This window comes from Balaenoptera physalus, assembly GCF_965194825.1.
Source record: "Balaenoptera physalus genome assembly, chromosome: 1".
Lineage (NCBI taxonomy): Eukaryota > Metazoa > Chordata > Mammalia > Artiodactyla > Balaenopteridae > Balaenoptera > Balaenoptera physalus.
In genome coordinates, this window is record NC_138882.1 from 145413202 (window position 1) to 145431404 (window position 18203).

The following is an 18203-nucleotide window of genomic DNA, read 5'->3' on the forward strand; positions in this document are numbered from 1 at the left end:
CTTAGACGGGGACTTGCTGCTGGCCTGTTGAGATGGCCCGGGTCGGAGTGGTGCGAAATGGTAGATAAGAGAAGTCGGGCCCTGGGGCAGCCACAGAGGTCAGCTAGAAAGGCCCTCACACTTGGTAGCACTGGGCAAGCTCATCCTGTTTCTGCCTCTGAATGGCCCCTGGGAAGTCAGCAGGGCAGGTAGGATTCCTGATTTATAGGCAGGTTACTATGGAGAAGAAATTTCTCTGATTTACCTAAGGATACACTCCTTGGCCTTGGACCCCAGGACCAAGAAGAATGTGACCACTTTAACCAAACCTGCAAAGCAGGTTTGGGGGAAACAAATGTGGAAATATTTTCTGCCTTCGAGGTGACTTCTAACCTTAAATCCCCTCTCAGGCATTATTTATTCGCAAGCCATTTCATACTGGATTTGACAATGTGGTGGGTGTGATCATTTCTCACAAGTTGATGTCGGCTTTCGGTTGGCAAGTATTCCCTGCCTAAACACAACAGCTGAGCCTTGGTAGAATATTTTATAGCAGGAACGAGAAATGCCAGAATCCTGCTCAACCCTCCTGCATGTGGTCATTGAGGGGAGAAAATGGCATCAACTGGAAGGCCAGGTACCCCTGATAGTCCATGGGGTTTTGATGCCAACCCCTATGCAGACAAACACAAACACACCTGGTAAACAGGCCTAAACCATACAGAAGGTCTTTTTTCCTAAGGTGGTTAGATTTACGTAATTTAAATAGCTCAGAACAAAACGGGTCATGAGAACCTGGGGCTTTTCATTCCTGTTGCTTGGGATTCAGAGAAAAGCCAATTCAGTGAAGACCATTAGAAAGGGAAACAGGGAGGGAGGGAGGAGAGAGAGAATTAGAATGAGGTGGGGTGGGGGAGGGAAGAAGCAAGAGAGAAAATTGGTGGTCGGAGGGTGGCAGGCAAGAGAGAGACAGAGACAGAGACTGAGTCTCGCTGGTGCTCACCTGAGTCTGTCTGAGAGAGCCGAGAGTATGTCTGGATGCAGTGGTAACCTTTCCTAATATGTAGGAGTTAGATTTGGTCCTTCCCGGCTGCTAGAAGAATAGAAAGGGAGAACCAAAGCCACCCACCAGAGGGTACTTTCTTTGTAACCTCCTGGAAAGTTGCATCTCTAGAAAACAACCCAAATGATATTTCTAGAATAAAACCAATCAAACCAGTCCTTGAATTTCCAGAACACCTGAGATCTTGTCTTCCACTTCTTTTTTTTTCCCTCAGTCAGATCATCCACGTAGAAGACTGAGAAATTGGCCAAAAGACTTTCCATTATGTGCTCAGTCTCCTCAACTGTTTTTTTTTTTTTAATTTATTTTTATATTTATTTTTGGCTGTGTTGGGTCTTTGTTTCTGTGCGAGGGCTTTCTCTAGTTGCGGCAAGCGGGGGCCACTCTTCATCGCGGTGCGCGGGCCTCTCACTATCGCGGCCTCTCTTGTTGCGGAGCACAGGCTCCAGACGTGCAGGCTCAGTAGTTGTGGCTCACAGGCCCAGCTGCTCCGCGGCATGTGGGATCTTCCCAGACCAGGGCTCGAACCTGTGTCCCCTGCATTGGCAGGCAGATTCTCAACCACTGCACCAGGGAAGCCCCTCTCCTCAACTGTTAAATGAAGGACTTTGTTGAGTCATCTCTGAATTCCATTCCTGCGCTGCTGTTCATTTTCTATGATTCTAAGTGGGCAGGCATTTACCTACTCCCTGTGGAATCAATGGAAAACCCCTGGACACTCATCCTGACCTAATAGATGCAATGGGACCCAGAGCCAAGTAGAGCGTGACCACAGTTAACCAGAAAGCTTGGGGACACATGACTGAGAGTAGTTGACTTTTCTGGCCATGTAAAATGTCTCCTTCTTTCCCCAAAGCTCATTGGAGAAACTCTAAAATATGAATTCTCTTCCTGTCCAAGCATGACACAAAGATTTTGTTTTCTTCACTTTTGTAACTCTCTTGTTCCTGGTCCATTTTGGAAGCTCCTGCTCCCCTTTCCCTCTTCCTTTGTATCTGTGTCTGACACATAGGAGGCCCCCAAATCCACCAGGGCCCTCCATGTGCATTGCCCTTGAGGGGGTCATGCTTTTCCTCTACCTAATGTCTCTCTCCCAATCTTGGGCATCTGCAAATTCAGCTCCTTTTATCCCATAATACTAGTGCAGGCAGTCCTCTTGCTAGGATCCAAGATGACCCCAAGCTGGCTGTGCAACAGGGTCCACAATATGTCACATTATGACAAAGATGACATTATGTGGAGGTCCCTCCCCAAAGAGCCCTCTCAAGAGAGCCACTGCAGTCGCCCTCACTGAGCCTATTGCCTATAGGAAGTTTCACACCTCCATGTGGCACTCGTTCTTGTACTCCAGGAACTCCACACAGCACAGGTAAATCCCTCTTGGCTTGAAGCCTCCTCCCTGGTGAGGGGTAACTATGTCCCTCCCTCCTTTGTGGGAGATGGGTGGGACGTAAGGAGTACCCTCCTGTTAAAGAAAACCAGAGCTGAACAGTAGTAAAGTGGCAAAACCAGATTTCATTCACCAGTATTGCAATAGAAGGAGAGAGTCTTCAGTATAGAACTGGGCTCAATTCTGCATAAAGCAGGGACAAGTGGGGCTTTACAGCCAAGAAGCAGGGTGGGGTCAGTGGATGGAAAAGGACAAGGTTAAACTGACTCCACAGGAGTCTGGCTGAAGGCAGGCCCGGGTGATCAGATATTGAGGGTAAGGGTTTCCCTCTAATCTGGCTGAGCAAGAATCTTGCTGCAACTTGCAAGCCCGACAAGGACAGTCACCAAGGTCAACGCCTAGAGAGTTTAGAGCAGCCTGACTAAAGTTTACTCCAGGAGAGTCCTTTCCTCCCCTTACCACCTATTATATACCCTCTTTCCAGGCAGTGGGCTACAGGGTTACAAAAGCTGTTTCCACGTACCCGTGGCAGGGCCTGTACAGGGTCCCAGTGCCTTACTTTAGCCCTGGGGCCTCACCAGCACTTGGCAGGGACCACTTGACTGGCAGCAACTGGGACTCTAGCTGAAACTGAGAAAGAAAGAAGCCCTTTTTCACATTCCTTTACAAATGTGCTATCCGGGCCACAATCAGACCGTGATAAATGCTATTTCTCTTTTTATGTTGAATGAAAGTGTAGATGAATGACACAGGACTCCTCAGGACATTGCTGTCTCCCAAGGTCAGCACTGTGAATAGCAGGAACAGGCCAGGACTATAAATGTAGCAGAAACTGGACCAATGCTGTACAGCTGTGACATACTTTACAAGGGATTCTTTGCCTGGTTTTAACTTTTACTCTATCACACGTATTCCCTGGTGTTTCTGCCATTAAGTCTCTGAAAGTAAAGTTCCAAATATATTTGTAATGGAAGTTGAGCCTTCATTTTATTCTGATTAGCTTTGGATGAAGAGTCCACAATAATTCTTTTTTTTTTTTTTCCTATTCATTATGAGTGTTTTGTTCTCTGGCTGTTTTGTAGATTTTTTTCTCTTATTATTACTCCTTAGCAGTTTGGTTATAAAGTGTCTTCATAGAATTTTCTTTTTGTTTATCCTAATTGCAGTTCATTGACGTTACTGGATCAATGACTTTAATATTTTGAGAACATTTGGATACCTTTTGGTCTTCAAATTATTTTTCAATAAATAAATAAATAATTTCTTCAATTATTATTTATGAACTCACATCTTGCCCCCATATACATAGGATTCAGTTGCACATATGTTAGACCCTTTGATATTGACTTACTGGATCCTGAAGTTATGTTAATTTTTTTCAGCCTCTTTTCCCTCTGTACTTCGGTTTGGATAAATTCCATTGCCCTGTCTTTTTTTTTTTTTTAATTGAAGTATAGCTGATTTACAATGTTGTGTTAATTTCTGCTGCACAGCAAAGTGATTCAGTTATATCTATATATATATTCTTTTTCACGTTCTTTTCCATTATGATTTATTACAGGACATTGAATATAGTTTCCCTGTGCTATACAGTAGGACCTTGTTGTTTATCCATTCTATATATAATAGATTGCATCTGCTAATCCCAAATTCCCAATCCATCCCTTCCCTACCCGCCCTCCCCCTTGGCAACCACAAGTCTGTTCTCTATATCTGTGAGTCTGCCTCTGTTTTGTAGATAATTTCATTTGGTCATATTTTAGATTCCATGTATAAGTGATATCATATGCTATTTGTCTTTCTCTGACTTAAGTCACTTAATATGATAATCGCTAGGTCCATCCATGTAGCTGCAAATGGCATTATTTCACTCTTTTTTGTGGCTGGGTAGGATTCCATTGTACATATATATACCACATCTTTTTTATCCATCCAGCTGTTGATGAACATTTAGGTTGCTTCCATGTCTCAACTATTGTACATAGTGCTGCTATGAACATAGAAGTGCATGTATCTTTTCGAATTATACTTTTGTTTTTTTTTTGTTTTTTTGTTTTCTTTAAATTTTTAATTTATTTATTTATGATTTATTTTTGGCTGTGTTGGGTCTTCGTTTCTGTGAGGGCTTTCTCTAGTTGCGGCAAGCGGGGGCCGCTCTTCATTGCGGTGCACGGGCCTCTCACTACCGTGGCCTCTCTTGTTGCAGAGCACAGGCTCCAGACGCGCAGGCTCAGTAGTTGTGGCTCATGGGCCTAATTGCTCCATGGCATGTGGGATCTTCCCAGACCAGGGCTCGAACCCGTGTCCCCTGCATTAGCAGGCAGATTCTCAACCCCTGCGCCACCAGGGAAGCCCCGAATTATAGTTTTGCCAGGATATATGCCCAGAAGTGGGATTGCTGGATCATTTACTTTTAGTTTTTGAGGAACCTCCATGTTGTTTTCCATAGTGGCTGCACCAATTTACAGTCCCACCAACACTGTAGGAGGGTTCCCTTTTCTCCACACCCTCTCTAGCATTCATTTGTAGACTTTTTGATGATGGCCATTCTGACGGGTGTGAGGTGACACCTCATTGTACTTTTGATTTGCATTTCTCTAATAATTAGTGGTGTTGAGCATCTTTTCATGTGCCTAGTGACCATCTGTATGTCTTCTTTGGAGAAATGTCTATTTAGGTCTTCTGCACATTTTTTGATTGACTTGTTTGTTTTTTTGTTGTTGAGTTGTAAGAGCTGTTTGTATATTTTGGAAATTAAGGGCTTGTTGGTGGCATCATTTGCAAATATTTTCTCCCATTCAGTATGTGTTTGTTTTGTTTATGGTTTCCTTTGCTATACAGAAGCTTGTAAGTTTGATTAGGTCCTATTTGTTTAGTTTTGGTTTTATTTCTATTGCCTTGGGAGACTGAGCTAAGAAAACATTGGTACAATTTATGTCAGAGAATGTTTTGCCCATGATCTCTTGTAGGAGTCTTATGGTGTCATATCTTATGTTAAAGTCTTTAAGCCATTTTGAGGTTATTTTTGTGTATGGTGTGAGGGTGTAGTCTAACTTCATTGATTTACATACAGCTGTCCAACTTTCCCAGCAATAATTGCTGAAGAGACTGTCTTTTTCCCATTTTATATTCTTGCCTCCTTTGTCAAAGATTAATGACTGTAGCTGTGTGGGTTTTTTTCTGGGCTCTCTATTTTGTTCCATTGATCCGTATGTCTGTTTTTGTGCCAAGACCACACTGTTTTCATCACTGTAGCTTTGTAGTATTGTCTGAAGTCTGAGAGGGTTATGCCTCCTGCTTTGTTCATTTTCCTCAGGATTTCTTTGTCAATACTGGGTCTTTCATGGTTCCATATAAATTTTAGGATTATTTGTTCTGGTTCTGTGAAAACATGAGTAATTTGATAGGGATCTCATTGAATCTGTAGATTGCTTTGGGTAGTATGGCCATTTTAACAATGTTAATTCTTCCAATCCAAGAGCATGGGATTTCTTTCCATTTCTTTGAATCATCTTCAGTTTCCTTTATTAATGTTTTGTAGTTCTCAGCATATAAGTCTTTCACCTCCTTGGTGAGGCTTATTCCTAAGTCTTTTTTTTTTGGGGATGCAATTTTAAAAGGGGTTGTTTGTTTACATCCCCTTTCTGGATGCAATTTTAAAAGAGATTGTTTGTTTACATCCCCTTTCTGATACTGCATTGTTAGTGTAAAGAAATGCAACCAATTTCTGTATGTTAATCTTGTTTCCTGCTACCTTGCTGAATTCGTTGATTAGATCTAGAAGTTTTTGTGTGGAGTCTTTAGGGTTTCAACATATAGTATCATGTCATCTGCATATAATGACAGTTTACCTCTTCCTTCCACTTTGGATACCTTTTATTTCTTTTTCTTGTCTGATTGCTGTGGCTAGGATTTCCAATACCATGTTGAATAGAAAGGGTGAGAGTAGATATCCTTGTCTTGTTCCAGATTTTAGCAGGAAGGCTTTCAGCTTTTCACTGTTGAGTACTATATTGGCTCTCGGCTTGTCATAAATAACTTTTATTATGTTGTGATATGTTCCTTTTAATCCCACTTTGGTAAACATTTTTATCATGAATGGATGTTGAATTTTATCAAATGCTGTTTCTGCATCTATGGAGATGATCACGTGGTTCTTGGCTTTTCTTTTGTTGACATGGTCTATCACATTGATTGATTTGCAAATGTTAAACCATCCTTGTGACCCTGGAATGAATCCAGCTTGGTCATGGTGCATGATCTTTTTTATGTATTGTTGGATTTGGTTTGCTGATATTTTGCTGAGAATTTTTGCAGCTATATTCATCAGAGATATTGGCCTGTAATTTTATTTTTTGGTAGTGTCTTTGGTTTTAGTATCAGGGTGTTGGGGGCTTCCTAGAATGTCTTTGGGACTATTTCCTCCTCCTCAATCTTTTGGAAGAGTTGGAGAAGGATCAGTGTAAGTTCTTCTTTTTATGTTGGTAGAATTTATCTGTGAAGCCATCTGGTCCTGGACTTTTGTTTGTAGGGAGTTGATTTTTTTTTGTTTTTTTGTTTTTCTTACAGATTCTGTTTCACTTCTAGTGATTGATCTGTTCAAATAATCTATAACTTCTTGATTCACTTTTGGTGGGCTGTGTGTTTCTAGAAAGTTGTCCATTTCTTTAAGGTTGTCCTATTTGTTGACATATAATTATTCATAGTATTCTCTTATGGTTTTTGTATTTCTGCAATATTGGTTGTAATTTCTCCTCTCTCATTTCTTATTTTGTTTATTTGGGTCCTCTCTCTTTTCTTCTTGGTGAGCCTGGCCAGAGATTTGTCAATTTTGTTTGCCCTATTAAAGAACCAGCTCTTGGTTTTACTGATTTTTTATATTAATTTTTTAATCTCTATTTTATTTCCTCTCTGAACTTTATTATTTCCTTCCTTCTGCTGACTTTAGTTTTTGTTTGTTCTTTTTTTCTAATTCTTTTAGGTGGTGGGTTAGGTGGTTTAACTGAGATTTTACTTGTTTCTTAAAGAAGGCTTGTATCTCTATGAACTTCCCTCTAAGAACTGCTTTTGCTGAATCCTATAGATTTTGTATGGTTGTGATATCATTGTCATTTGTCTCAAGATTTTTTTTTCCTCTTTGATTTCATCATTGACCCATTGGGTTTTTAGTAGCATGTTATTTAGTCTCCATGTGATTGTTTTTTTCTTGTTTCTTTTTCTGTGGTTGATTTCTAGTTTCACACAATTGTGGTCAAAAAAGATACTTGAAATAATCTCTATACTCTTAAATTTGTTGAGGCTGTTTTGTGCCCTAGTATGTAGTCAGTCCTAGAGAATGTTCCATGTGCACTTGAAAAGAAATGTGTATTCTGTTTTGGGTTTTTTTTTTTTTTTCAGATATAATGTCCTGAAAATGTCAATTAAGTCTAACTGTTCTATTGTATTATTTAGGATCTCTGTTGCCTTATTGATTTTCTGTCTAGAGGATCTGTCTATTGATGTAAGTGGGGTGTTAAAGTCTCCTACTATTATTGTATTCCTGTCAATTTCTCCTTTTATGTCTGTAAGTATTTGTTTTACATATTTAGGTGCTTCTATATTGGGTGCATAATGTTGATGAGTGTAATATCCTCTTCTTGTATTGATCCTTTTATCATTATATAGTGTCCTTCTTTATCTTTCTTTAGAGCTTTTGTTTTAAACTCTATTTTGTCTGATATGAGTAATGCTACCCCTGCTTTCTTGTCACTTCTCTTTGCGTGAAATATCTTTTCCCATCCCCTCACTTTCAATCTATGTGTGTCCTTTGCCCTCAAGTGGATCTCTTTTAGGCAGCATATTGTAGCTTCTTTTTTTGTTTTTTGTTTTGTTTTTTTTTTTAATCCAATCTGCCAGTGTTTGTCTTTTGATTGGGGCATTTAGTCCATTGACCATTAAGGTAATTATTGATAGGTATGTATTTATTTCTATTTTAATCCTTGTTTTCCTGTTGCTTTTCTATTTCTTATATGATCCTTTTTGTTTTTCCTTTTGTAGTTTGAAGATTTTCTTTTGTGTTATGCTTGCGTTCTCTTCTTTCTGGTTTTTGTGAATCTAGTGTATGTTTTTGATTTGTGGTTACCCTGTTTTTCAAGTATGTTAACCCCTTCCTATATCTACTTGCTTTAGACTAGTAGTCATATAGGCTCAAACACATTCTGAAAAAAAAAAGTCTATGTTTTCTTACTCCCCTCCCCTGCATTTAATTATTTTGATGTCCTCTTTTACATCTTCATGTTTTACCTTTTGCTGTTCATTGTGGTTATCATCGCTTTCACAGAATTTTTTAAATTTTTATTGTTCTTAAATTGATATACTGGCTTATTTAAGTGATTTACTTTCCAATTGTGATTTTTCTCTTTCCTGTAGATTCTTGCTTCTTTTCTGTTTAGAGAAGACCTTTCAATATTCCTTTTAGGACAGATTTAGTAGTGCTGTATTCTTTTAGTTTTTGCTTGTCTGAGAATTCTTTATCTCTCCTTCTATTCTAAATGATAATCTTGCTGGGTAGACTATCCTAGGTTGCAGATTTTTCCCTTTCAGAATTTTGAATATATCTAGGCACTCCCTTCTGGCCTGCAATATTTCTGTAGAGAAATCAACTGATAGCCTTATGGGGGTTCCCTTGTAATTAACTCTTTTCTTGCTGCCTTTAGAATCTTCTCTTTATCTTTAATTTTTGCCATTGTAATTATGATATGTCTTGGTGTAGTTCTGTTTGGGTTCATCTTGTTTGGGGCCCTCTGTGCTTCCTGTACCTGGATATCTATTTCCTTCTTTAGGTTTGAGAAGTTTTCAGCCATAATTTCTTTAAATATATTTTTGATCTCCTTTTCTCTTTCTTCTCCTTCTGGAATCCCTATTATGCAAGGGTTCCTATTATCCCATGGGTCCCTTTTATTGCTTTCATTTTTTTTTTCAGTTTGGCTTTTTGTCTTCTGTTCTGATTGGGTGATTTCGATTATCCTATCTTCCAGATCACTTATTCATTCTTCTGCATTATTCAATCTGCTATTTATTCCCTTAAGCTCAGCTTTCGTCTTGGCAAATGAATTTTCTAATTTTTCTTGGTTCCTCTTTATTGTTTCTAGTTAATTTTACAGTAATCTGCATTTCTATCAGTAGCCCTTCCTAATTCCTTCAATATTCTCATTATCTCCTTTTTGAACTCGATGTCTGTTAGACTGAAGAGGTCTCTTTCATTGTTTGTTCTTTCAGGGGAATTCTCTTGATTTTTTAAATTGGGAGTGGTTCCTCTGCTTCTTCATTTTACTTACATTTCTCTTACTTTATGAATTTAGGAGAAAGAATTATCTATTGTAGTCTTGGAGGGCTGTTTTTTTGTGGAAGGACCCCTGTGTAGCTTGCATGGGTTTAATATTTTTGGTGCAAGGGCTGTTTTAGTATTTATGCCTGCCGCCTCTTTCCTCAGTGTGTGCTGGCCATTATTCCCTTGATGGAGGTATGACTGGTGTTGTGGTGACCAGAGCCTGCACTGGATGTTGAATGGGGCCTCCTCTTTGCTCTGTGGTTGTCAGGGTCTGCTCCCTAGTTGTTGGAGTAGAAGCTCTAGATCCATTTCTAAGCTGCAGTATTAAGTAGGCAGGATTGGAGCGCTCCCTCTGGAAGAGGAGCCACTGATTATTCCTTTGCTGGAGCTGTCCACCAGAGAGTGCACTCTATGGTGTCATCTGTCACCCATTGTGTAGGCTTACAAAGTATACTGTTCACACTACCCTTGGCCCTGCCTCCACTGTGGGAATGCAGGCAATCATCCCCAGTGTCCTTCAGGCTCTGTGTTCACAAAGCCACCAGCATAGATCCATAAGTACCCATCCACTGAAATCAGGTACCAGGACTGCTGTAGTTGCATGCCTGGTCCTACCATGGAAGCTATGGAAGCAGCCCAAACCTTGGTCCCGCTTTCATGTGCATGTGCTCACAAAGACTATAGCTGCTAAGGTCGGACCAGTCCCAGCCACAGGAGTACCCATTGTCCACTCTGATGTCCTGCAGGTGCTGAGTTTACAGAGCCAGTCATGTTGGTGTAGATCACACAGCTGTGGGGAGAGAGCTCTGCTTTCAGCCCCACATCCACATGCGGGCAGCCCTCTGGCACTGGTGCTTGCATGCTCCCAGAGCTTGTAGAGGCAGCTCCGAGAAAGGGGCTGCTATGGCAGGCCCCACCTCTCCCTTCACACACGCATTAACAGTGGGGTGTCAGTGGCAGTGCATGGTGGCTGTGAGCACACCAAGAGTGAGGCTGCTATGGTGGACCCCACCCTTCCCTTCATATGCCTCTTAATGGTGCTTTGCTTCTATGGTGGGCTGGGCTTCTTTTGCAGACGCCCCTGGTTGCAGCCCATGCCACACTCCAGCCCCTTCAGGCTGTCTCCACACAGCTAACCCCAGTCCTCTCCCTGGGTCTGTCCTCTGAAGCTTGTTTCAGCACTCAGCCCCTGCATGTACTAGCAGGCACACTTCTTAGGCTGGGGACTGCAGCAAAGTAGCATGGAACCTCTGTGCTGTTCTCTCTCTGTTCAACCTGAGACAAACAGGCTGCTTGCACTCTCCTCCAAGCCTCTGAATTTCCCTTTCCGTCCTGGCTGATCTCGCCTCTGGTAAGGGGGTTTCCCAGGGTGTGGGAACCTTTCCTCTTTCACAGCTCCATCCCAGGGGCACAGGTCCTGTCCTGCTTCTATCTTTTACTTTTTCCCCTTTCATCCTACCCAGTTATGAGGGAGATCTTCCTTGCATTTCTGGGCATCTGAGATTTTCTATCAGTGTTCAGTAGGTATTCTGTGAGAATTGTTGCACCTGTAGATGTATTTTTGATGTATTTGTGGGAGGAGTTGAGCTCCACGTCCTTCTATTGTGCCATCTTGATTCTTGCTCCTATTGTCCTGTCTTTAAGTTCCTTTTTTAAAAATTTTCATTGGAGTATAGTTGATTTTCAGTGTTTATTAGTTTCAGGTGTACAGCAAAGTGAATCAGTTGTACATATATCCACTCTTTTTTAGATTTTAGATTCTTTTCCTATATAGGCCATTATGAGTATTGAGTTGAGCTCCCTGTCCTATACAGTAGGTCCTTATTAGTTATCTCTTTTATATATATGGTAATGTGTATATGTCAATCCCAATCTCCCAATTTATCCATCCCCCCCTTACCCCTGGTAACCATAAGTTTGTTTTCTATATCTGTAATTCTATTTCTGTTTTGTAGATAAGTTCATTTGTACCCTTTTTTAAAATTCCACATATAAATGATGTCATATATTTGTCTTTCTCTGTCTGACTTACTTCATTCAGTATGATAATCTCTAGGTCCATCCATGTTGCTACAGATGGCATTATTTCATTCTTTTTTATGGCCGAGTAATATTCCACTGTATATATGTACCACATCTTCTTTATCCATTCATCTGTTGATGGACACTTAGGTTGCTTCCATGTCTTGGCTATTGTAAATAGTGCTGCAGTCAACATTGGGGTGCCTGTATCTTTGCAAATCATGGTTTTCTCTGGATATATGCCCAAGAGTGGGATTGCTGGATCATATGGTAGCTCTATGTTTAGTTTTATAAGGAACCTCCATACTATTCTCCATAGTGGCTGTACCAATTTACATTCCCACTAACACTGTAGGAGGGTTCCCTTTTCTCCACACCCTCTCCAGCATTTATCGTTTGTAGACTTTTTGATGATGGCCATTCTGACTGGCGTGAGGTGACACCTCATTTTACTTTTGATTTGCATTTCTCTAATAATTAGCAATATTCAGCATCTTTTAATGTGCTTATTGACAATCTGTATGTCTTCTCTGGAGAAATGTCTATTTAGGTCTTCTCCCCCTTTTTTAATTGGGTTGTTTGTTTTTTGATATTAAGCTGCATAAGCTGTTTTTAGATTTTGGAAATTAATCCCTTGCCTGTTGCATCCTTTGCAAGTATTTTCTCCCATTCTATGGGTTGTATTTTTGTTTATGGCATCCATTGCTGTGCAGAAGCTTTTAGGTTTAATTAAGTCCCATTCGTCTATTTTTTTTAAATTTTCATTGCTCTAGGAGGTGGGTCCAAAAAGATATTCCTGTCATGTATGTCAAAGGGTGTTCTGCCTATGCTATATTGTAAGAGTTTTATAGTATCCAGTCTTACATTTAGGTCTTTACTCCATTTTTTTTCTTTTTCTTTTTTTTATTGAAGTATGGTTGATTTATAATGTTGTGCCAATCTGCTGTGTGAGTCACAGCAGAGTGACTCAGTTATACACATATATACATATTTTTAGGTCTTTAATCCATTTTGAGATTATTTTTGTATATGGTGTTAGAGAATGTTCTAATTTCATTCTTTTACATGTAGTGGTCCAGTTTTCTAAGCACTACTTATTGAAGAGACTCTCTTTTCTCTATTGTATATTCTTGCCTCCTTTGTTGTAGATTCATTGACCATAAGTGTGTGGGTTTATTTCTGGGCCTTCTATTGTGTTCCAATGATCTATAAGTCTTCTTTGTGCCAGTACCATACTGTTCTGATTACTGTAGTTTTATACTATAACCTGAAGTCAGGGAACCTGATTCCTCCAGCTCCATTCTTCTTTCTGATGATTGCTTTGGCTATTCAGGATGTTCTGTGTTTCCATAGGAATTTTAAGATCTGTTTGTTCTAGATCTGCAAAAAAATACCATTGGTAATTTGATAGGGGTTGCCTGGAATCTATAGATGCAAATTTACCAAATTTATTGATGAACCCAAGTAATTTTTTGGTAGCATCTTTAGGATTTTCTATGTATAGTATCATGTCATTTGCAAACAGCGACAGTTTTACTTCTTTTTTTTTTTTTCAGCACTTTGTTCCTTTTTATTGTTGAATAATGTTCCATTTTATGGATATAATACATATCTACCAGATGATGGATATTTATTGGGATTGTTTCTGGTTTGGGGGTATTAAGAAGTGTCTCGTATGTTTTGTACATCACCTGTTCGTCCTTTGTCGATCATCCTTTGTATTCATCTGTTCTTGATTCTTTTTTTTTTTCACACACACACACTGTATTTTATTTTTACAAGAGATAGACTAACACCAAGCATTGTACATGGATGACCACAACAAAAGCAACAATGATTGCAATTACCAAACACGAAACACACTCATATTATGTCATAATATTGACATTCAGTCCAGTAATCCTCCACTGTAACAGCTCCTTTACTTTGCAGTGAAAATTGATTTCTATATTCTTTGCCTCTGAGTCCTTGTGGGATTTCTTTTTTAATTCAAACAGAAAGTCACAAAAATTATAATCATCCTCATCAGTTCACTCAGTCCCATGTAATTAATTTTTTTTTATCTTGATCTTTTGTTAGCACTTTTATGAGTTCATCAGTTTTTCATTAGAGTTCTGAAAATTCTTATTCATTCAGTTCAGCAGTACAGTTACCAGAAACGTGTACTTGTCAGAGTCTTTTCTATGAATTCCTTGAAGATGAAACCCTTTTATAGGAACATATTTGCAAAAGCATCAGAGTACACCCAGAACTGTCTGTAAATGACAAAAGACTTAAAAATGACCATGGTTAAAGATTTGATGAAAGTTCATAATAGTGCAATTGACATTTAGTTTTTCTGAGATATACATTTTAAAGTAATAACTGGAATTATGACTTATAACATTATACCAGAACATATAAGATTTTTAGAAATTTCACGTAATGTCTGAAACATTTATATTAACATATTTCCATACAGATAACCCAATGAAAGTTTAGTATTAGTTGTTTTGTTTGTTTGTTTGTTTATACTGTAGGTTCTTATTAGTCATCAATTTTATACACATCATTGTATACATGTCAATTCCAATCGCCCAATTCAGCACACCACCATCCCCACCCCACCACAGTTTTCCCCCCTTGGTGTCCATATGTCTGTTCTCTACATCTGTGTCTCAACTTCTGCCCTGCAAACCGGCTCATCTGTACCATTTTTCTAGGTTCCACATACATACGTTAATATACGATATTTGTTTTTCTCTTTCTGACTTATTTCACTCTGTATGACTGTCTCTAGATCCATCCAAGTCTCAACAAATGACTCAATTTCATTCCTTTTTATGGCTGTGTAATATTCCATTGTATATATGTACCACATCTTCTTTATCCATTCGTCTGTCGATGGGCATTTAGGTTGCTTCCATGTCCTGGCTATTGTAAATAGTGCTGCAATGAACATTGGGGTGCATGTGTCTTTTTGAATTATGGTTTTCTCTGGGTATACGCCCAGTAGTGGGATTGCTGGATCATATGGTAAATCTATTTTTAGTTTTTTAAGGAACCTCCATACTGTTCTCCATAGTGGCTGTATCAATTTACATTCCCACCAACAGTGCAAGAGGGTTCCCTTTTCTCCACACCCTTTCCAGCATTTGTTGTTTGTAGATTTTCTGATGATGCCCATTCTAACTGGTGTGAGGTGATACCTCATTGTAGTTTTGATTTGCATTTCTCTAATAATTAGTGATGTTGAGCAGCTTTTCATGTGCTTCTTGGCCATCTGTATGTCTTCTTTGGAGAAATGTCTGTTTAGGTTTTCTGCCCATTTTTGGATTGGGTTGTTTGTTTCTTTAATATTGAGCTGCATGAGCTGTTTATATATTTTGGAGATTAATCCTTTGTCTGTTGATTCGTTTGCAAATATTTTCTCCCATTCTGAGGGTTGTCTTTTCGTCTTGTTTATGGTTTCCTTTGCTGTGCAAAAGCTTTGAAGTTTCATTAGGTCCCATTTGTTTATTTTTGTTTTTATTTCCATTACTCTAGGAGGTGGATCAAAAAAGATCTTGCTGTGATTTATGTCAAAGAGTGTTCTTCCTATGTTTTCCTCTAAGAGTTTTATAGTGTCTGGTCTTACATTTAGGTCTCAAATCCATTTTGAGTTCATTTTTGTGTATGGTGTTAGGGAGTATTCTAATTTCATTCTTTTACATGTAGCTGTCAAGTTTTCCCAGCACCACTTACTGAAGAGACTGTCTTTTCTCCATTGTATATCTTTGCCTCCTTTGTCATAGATTAGTTGACCATAGGTGCGTGGGTTTATCTCTGGGCTTTCTATCTTGTTCCATTGATCTATGTTTCTGTTTTTGTGCCAGTACCATATTGTCTTGATTACTGTAGCTTTGTAGTATAGTCTGAAGTCAGGGAGTCTGATTCCTCCAGCTCCGTTTTTTTCCCTCAAGACTGCTTTGGCTATTCGGGGTCTTTTGTGTCTCCATACAAATTTTAAGATGATTTGTTCTAGTTCCATAAAGAATGCCATTGCTAATTTGATAGGGATTGCATTGAATCTGTAGATTGCTTTGGGTAGTATAGTCATTTTCACAATGTTGATTCTTCCAATCCAAGAACATGGTATATCTCTCCATCTGTTGGTATCATCTTTAATTTCTTTCATCAGTGTCTTATAGTTTTCTGCATACAGGTCTTTTGTCTCCCTAAGTAGGTTTATTCCTAGGTATTTTATTCTTTTTGTTGCAGTGGTAAATGGGAGTGTTTCCATAATTTCTCTTTCAGGTTTTTCATCATTAGTGTATAGGAATGCAAGAGATTTCTGTGCATTAATTTTGTATCCTGCAACTTTACCAAATTCATTAATTAGCTCTAGCAGTTTTCTGGTGGCAGTTTTAGGATTCTCTATGTATAGTATCATGTCATCTGCAAACAGTGACAGTTTTACTTCTTCTTTTCCAATTTGTATTCCTTTTATTTCTTTTTCTTCTCTGATTGCCATGGCTAGGACTTCCAGAACTACGTTGAATAATAGTGGTGAGAGTGGACATCCTTGTCTCGTTCCTGTTCTTAGAGGAGATGCTTTCAGCTTTTCACTATTGAGTATCATGTTAGCTATGTCATATATGGCCTTTATTATGCTGAGGAAGGTTCCCTCTATGCCCACTTGCTGGAGAGTTTTTAATCATAAATCGGTGTTGAATTTTGTCAAAACCTTTTTCTGTATCTGTTGACATAATCATATGGTTGTTATCTTCAATTTGTTAATGTGGTGTATCACACAGATTGATTTGCGGATATTGAAAAATTCTTGCATCCCTGCGATAAATCCCAGTTGATTATGGTGTATGACCCTTTTAATGTACTGTTGGGTTCGGTTTGCTAGTATTTTGTTGAGTACTCTTGTGTCTATGTTCATCAGTGATATTGGCCTGTAATTTTCTTTTTATGTGATATTTTGACTGGTGTTGGTATCAAGGTGATGGTGGCCTCATAGAATGCTTTTGGGAGTGTTCCTTCCTCTGTAATTTTTTGGAATAGTTTCAGAAGGATAGATGTTAACTCTTCTCTAAATGTTTGGTAGAATTTACCTGTGAAGCCATCTGGTCCAGGACTTTTGTTTGTTGGGGGTTTTAAAATCACAGTTTCAATTTCTATGCCTGTGATTGGTCTGTTCATATTTTCTGTTTCTTCCTGCTTCAGTTTTGGGAGATTGTACCTTTCTAAGAATTTGTCTATTTCTTTTAGGTTGTCAATTTTATTGGCATATGTTTGCTTGTAGTAGTCTCTTATGGTCCTTTGTACTTCTGTGGTATCTGTTATAACTTCTCCTTTTTCATTTCTAATTTTATTGATTTGAGCCCTCTTCCTTTTTTTCTTGATGAATCTGGCTAAGGTTTATCAGTTTTGTTTATCTTTACAAAGAACCAATTTTTAGTTTCATTGATCTCTTCTATTGTTTTCTTTGTCTCTATTTCATTTATTTCTGCTCTGATCTTCATGATTTCTTTCCTTCTAGTAACTTTGGGTTTTTATGCTCTTCTTTCTCTAGTTGATTTAGGTGTAAGGTTAGGTTGTTTATTTGGGATTTTTCTTGTTTCCTGAGGTAAGATTGTATTGCTATAAACTTTACTCTTAGAACTGGATTTGCTGCATCCCATAGCTTTTGGATCGTCATGTTTTCATTTTCATTTGTCTCTTAGGTATTTTTCCTCTTTGATTTCTTCTGTGATCCATTGGTTGTTTAGTAGCATATTGTTTAACCTGCACATATTTGTGTTCTTTGCAGTATTATTCTTGTAGTTGATTTCTAATCTCATAGCATTGTGGTCAGTAAAGATGCTTGATATCATTTCAATGTTCTTAAATTTACCAAGGCTTGCTTTGTGGCCCAAGATGTGATCTATCCTGGAGAATGTTCTGTGTGCACTTGGGAAGAATGTGCATTCTGCTGCTTTTGGATGGAATGTCCTCTAAATTTCAATTAAGTTCATCTGGTCTAATATGTCATTTAAGGCCTGTATTTCCTTACTGATTTTCTGTCTCGATGATCTGTCCATTGATGTAAGTGGGGTGTTAAAGTCCCCCAATATTATTGTGTTACTGTCGATTTCTCCCTTTATGGCTGTTAGCACTTGCCTGATATAGTGAGGTCCTCCTGTGTTCTGTGCATATATATTTACAATTGTTATATCGTCTTCTTGGCTTGATCCCTTGATCATTATGTAGTGTCTTTCTTTGTTTCTTGTAGCAGTCTTTATTTTAAAGTTTATTTTGTCTGATATGAGTATTGCTACTCCAGCTTTCTTTTGATTTCCATTTGCATGGGATACCTTTTTCCATACCCTCACTTTCAGTCTGTACGTGTCCCTAAATCTGAAGTGAGTCTCTCATAGACAGCGTATATATGGGTCCTGTTTTTGTATCCATTTAACCAGTCTATGGCTTTT

General features: G+C 38.8%; 1 protein-coding gene across 3 annotated transcripts in view; it reads left to right on the forward strand.

Annotated features, from left to right (window-relative positions):
- CYP2J2 (cytochrome P450 family 2 subfamily J member 2) overlaps window positions 1–18203 on the forward strand; it is a 155160-nt gene that overhangs the window by 30936 nt on the left and 106021 nt on the right. The window contains exon 10 of one of the 3 annotated variants that reach the window (XR_014252381.1): window positions 6–14085. The exons of the other annotated variants lie outside the window; for them this stretch is intronic. The gene's annotated coding sequence lies outside the window, so the exon portion shown is untranslated. Of the gene's footprint in view, window positions 1–5; window positions 14086–18203 lie in introns of those variants that run through there. 3 annotated transcript variants of the gene reach the window in all.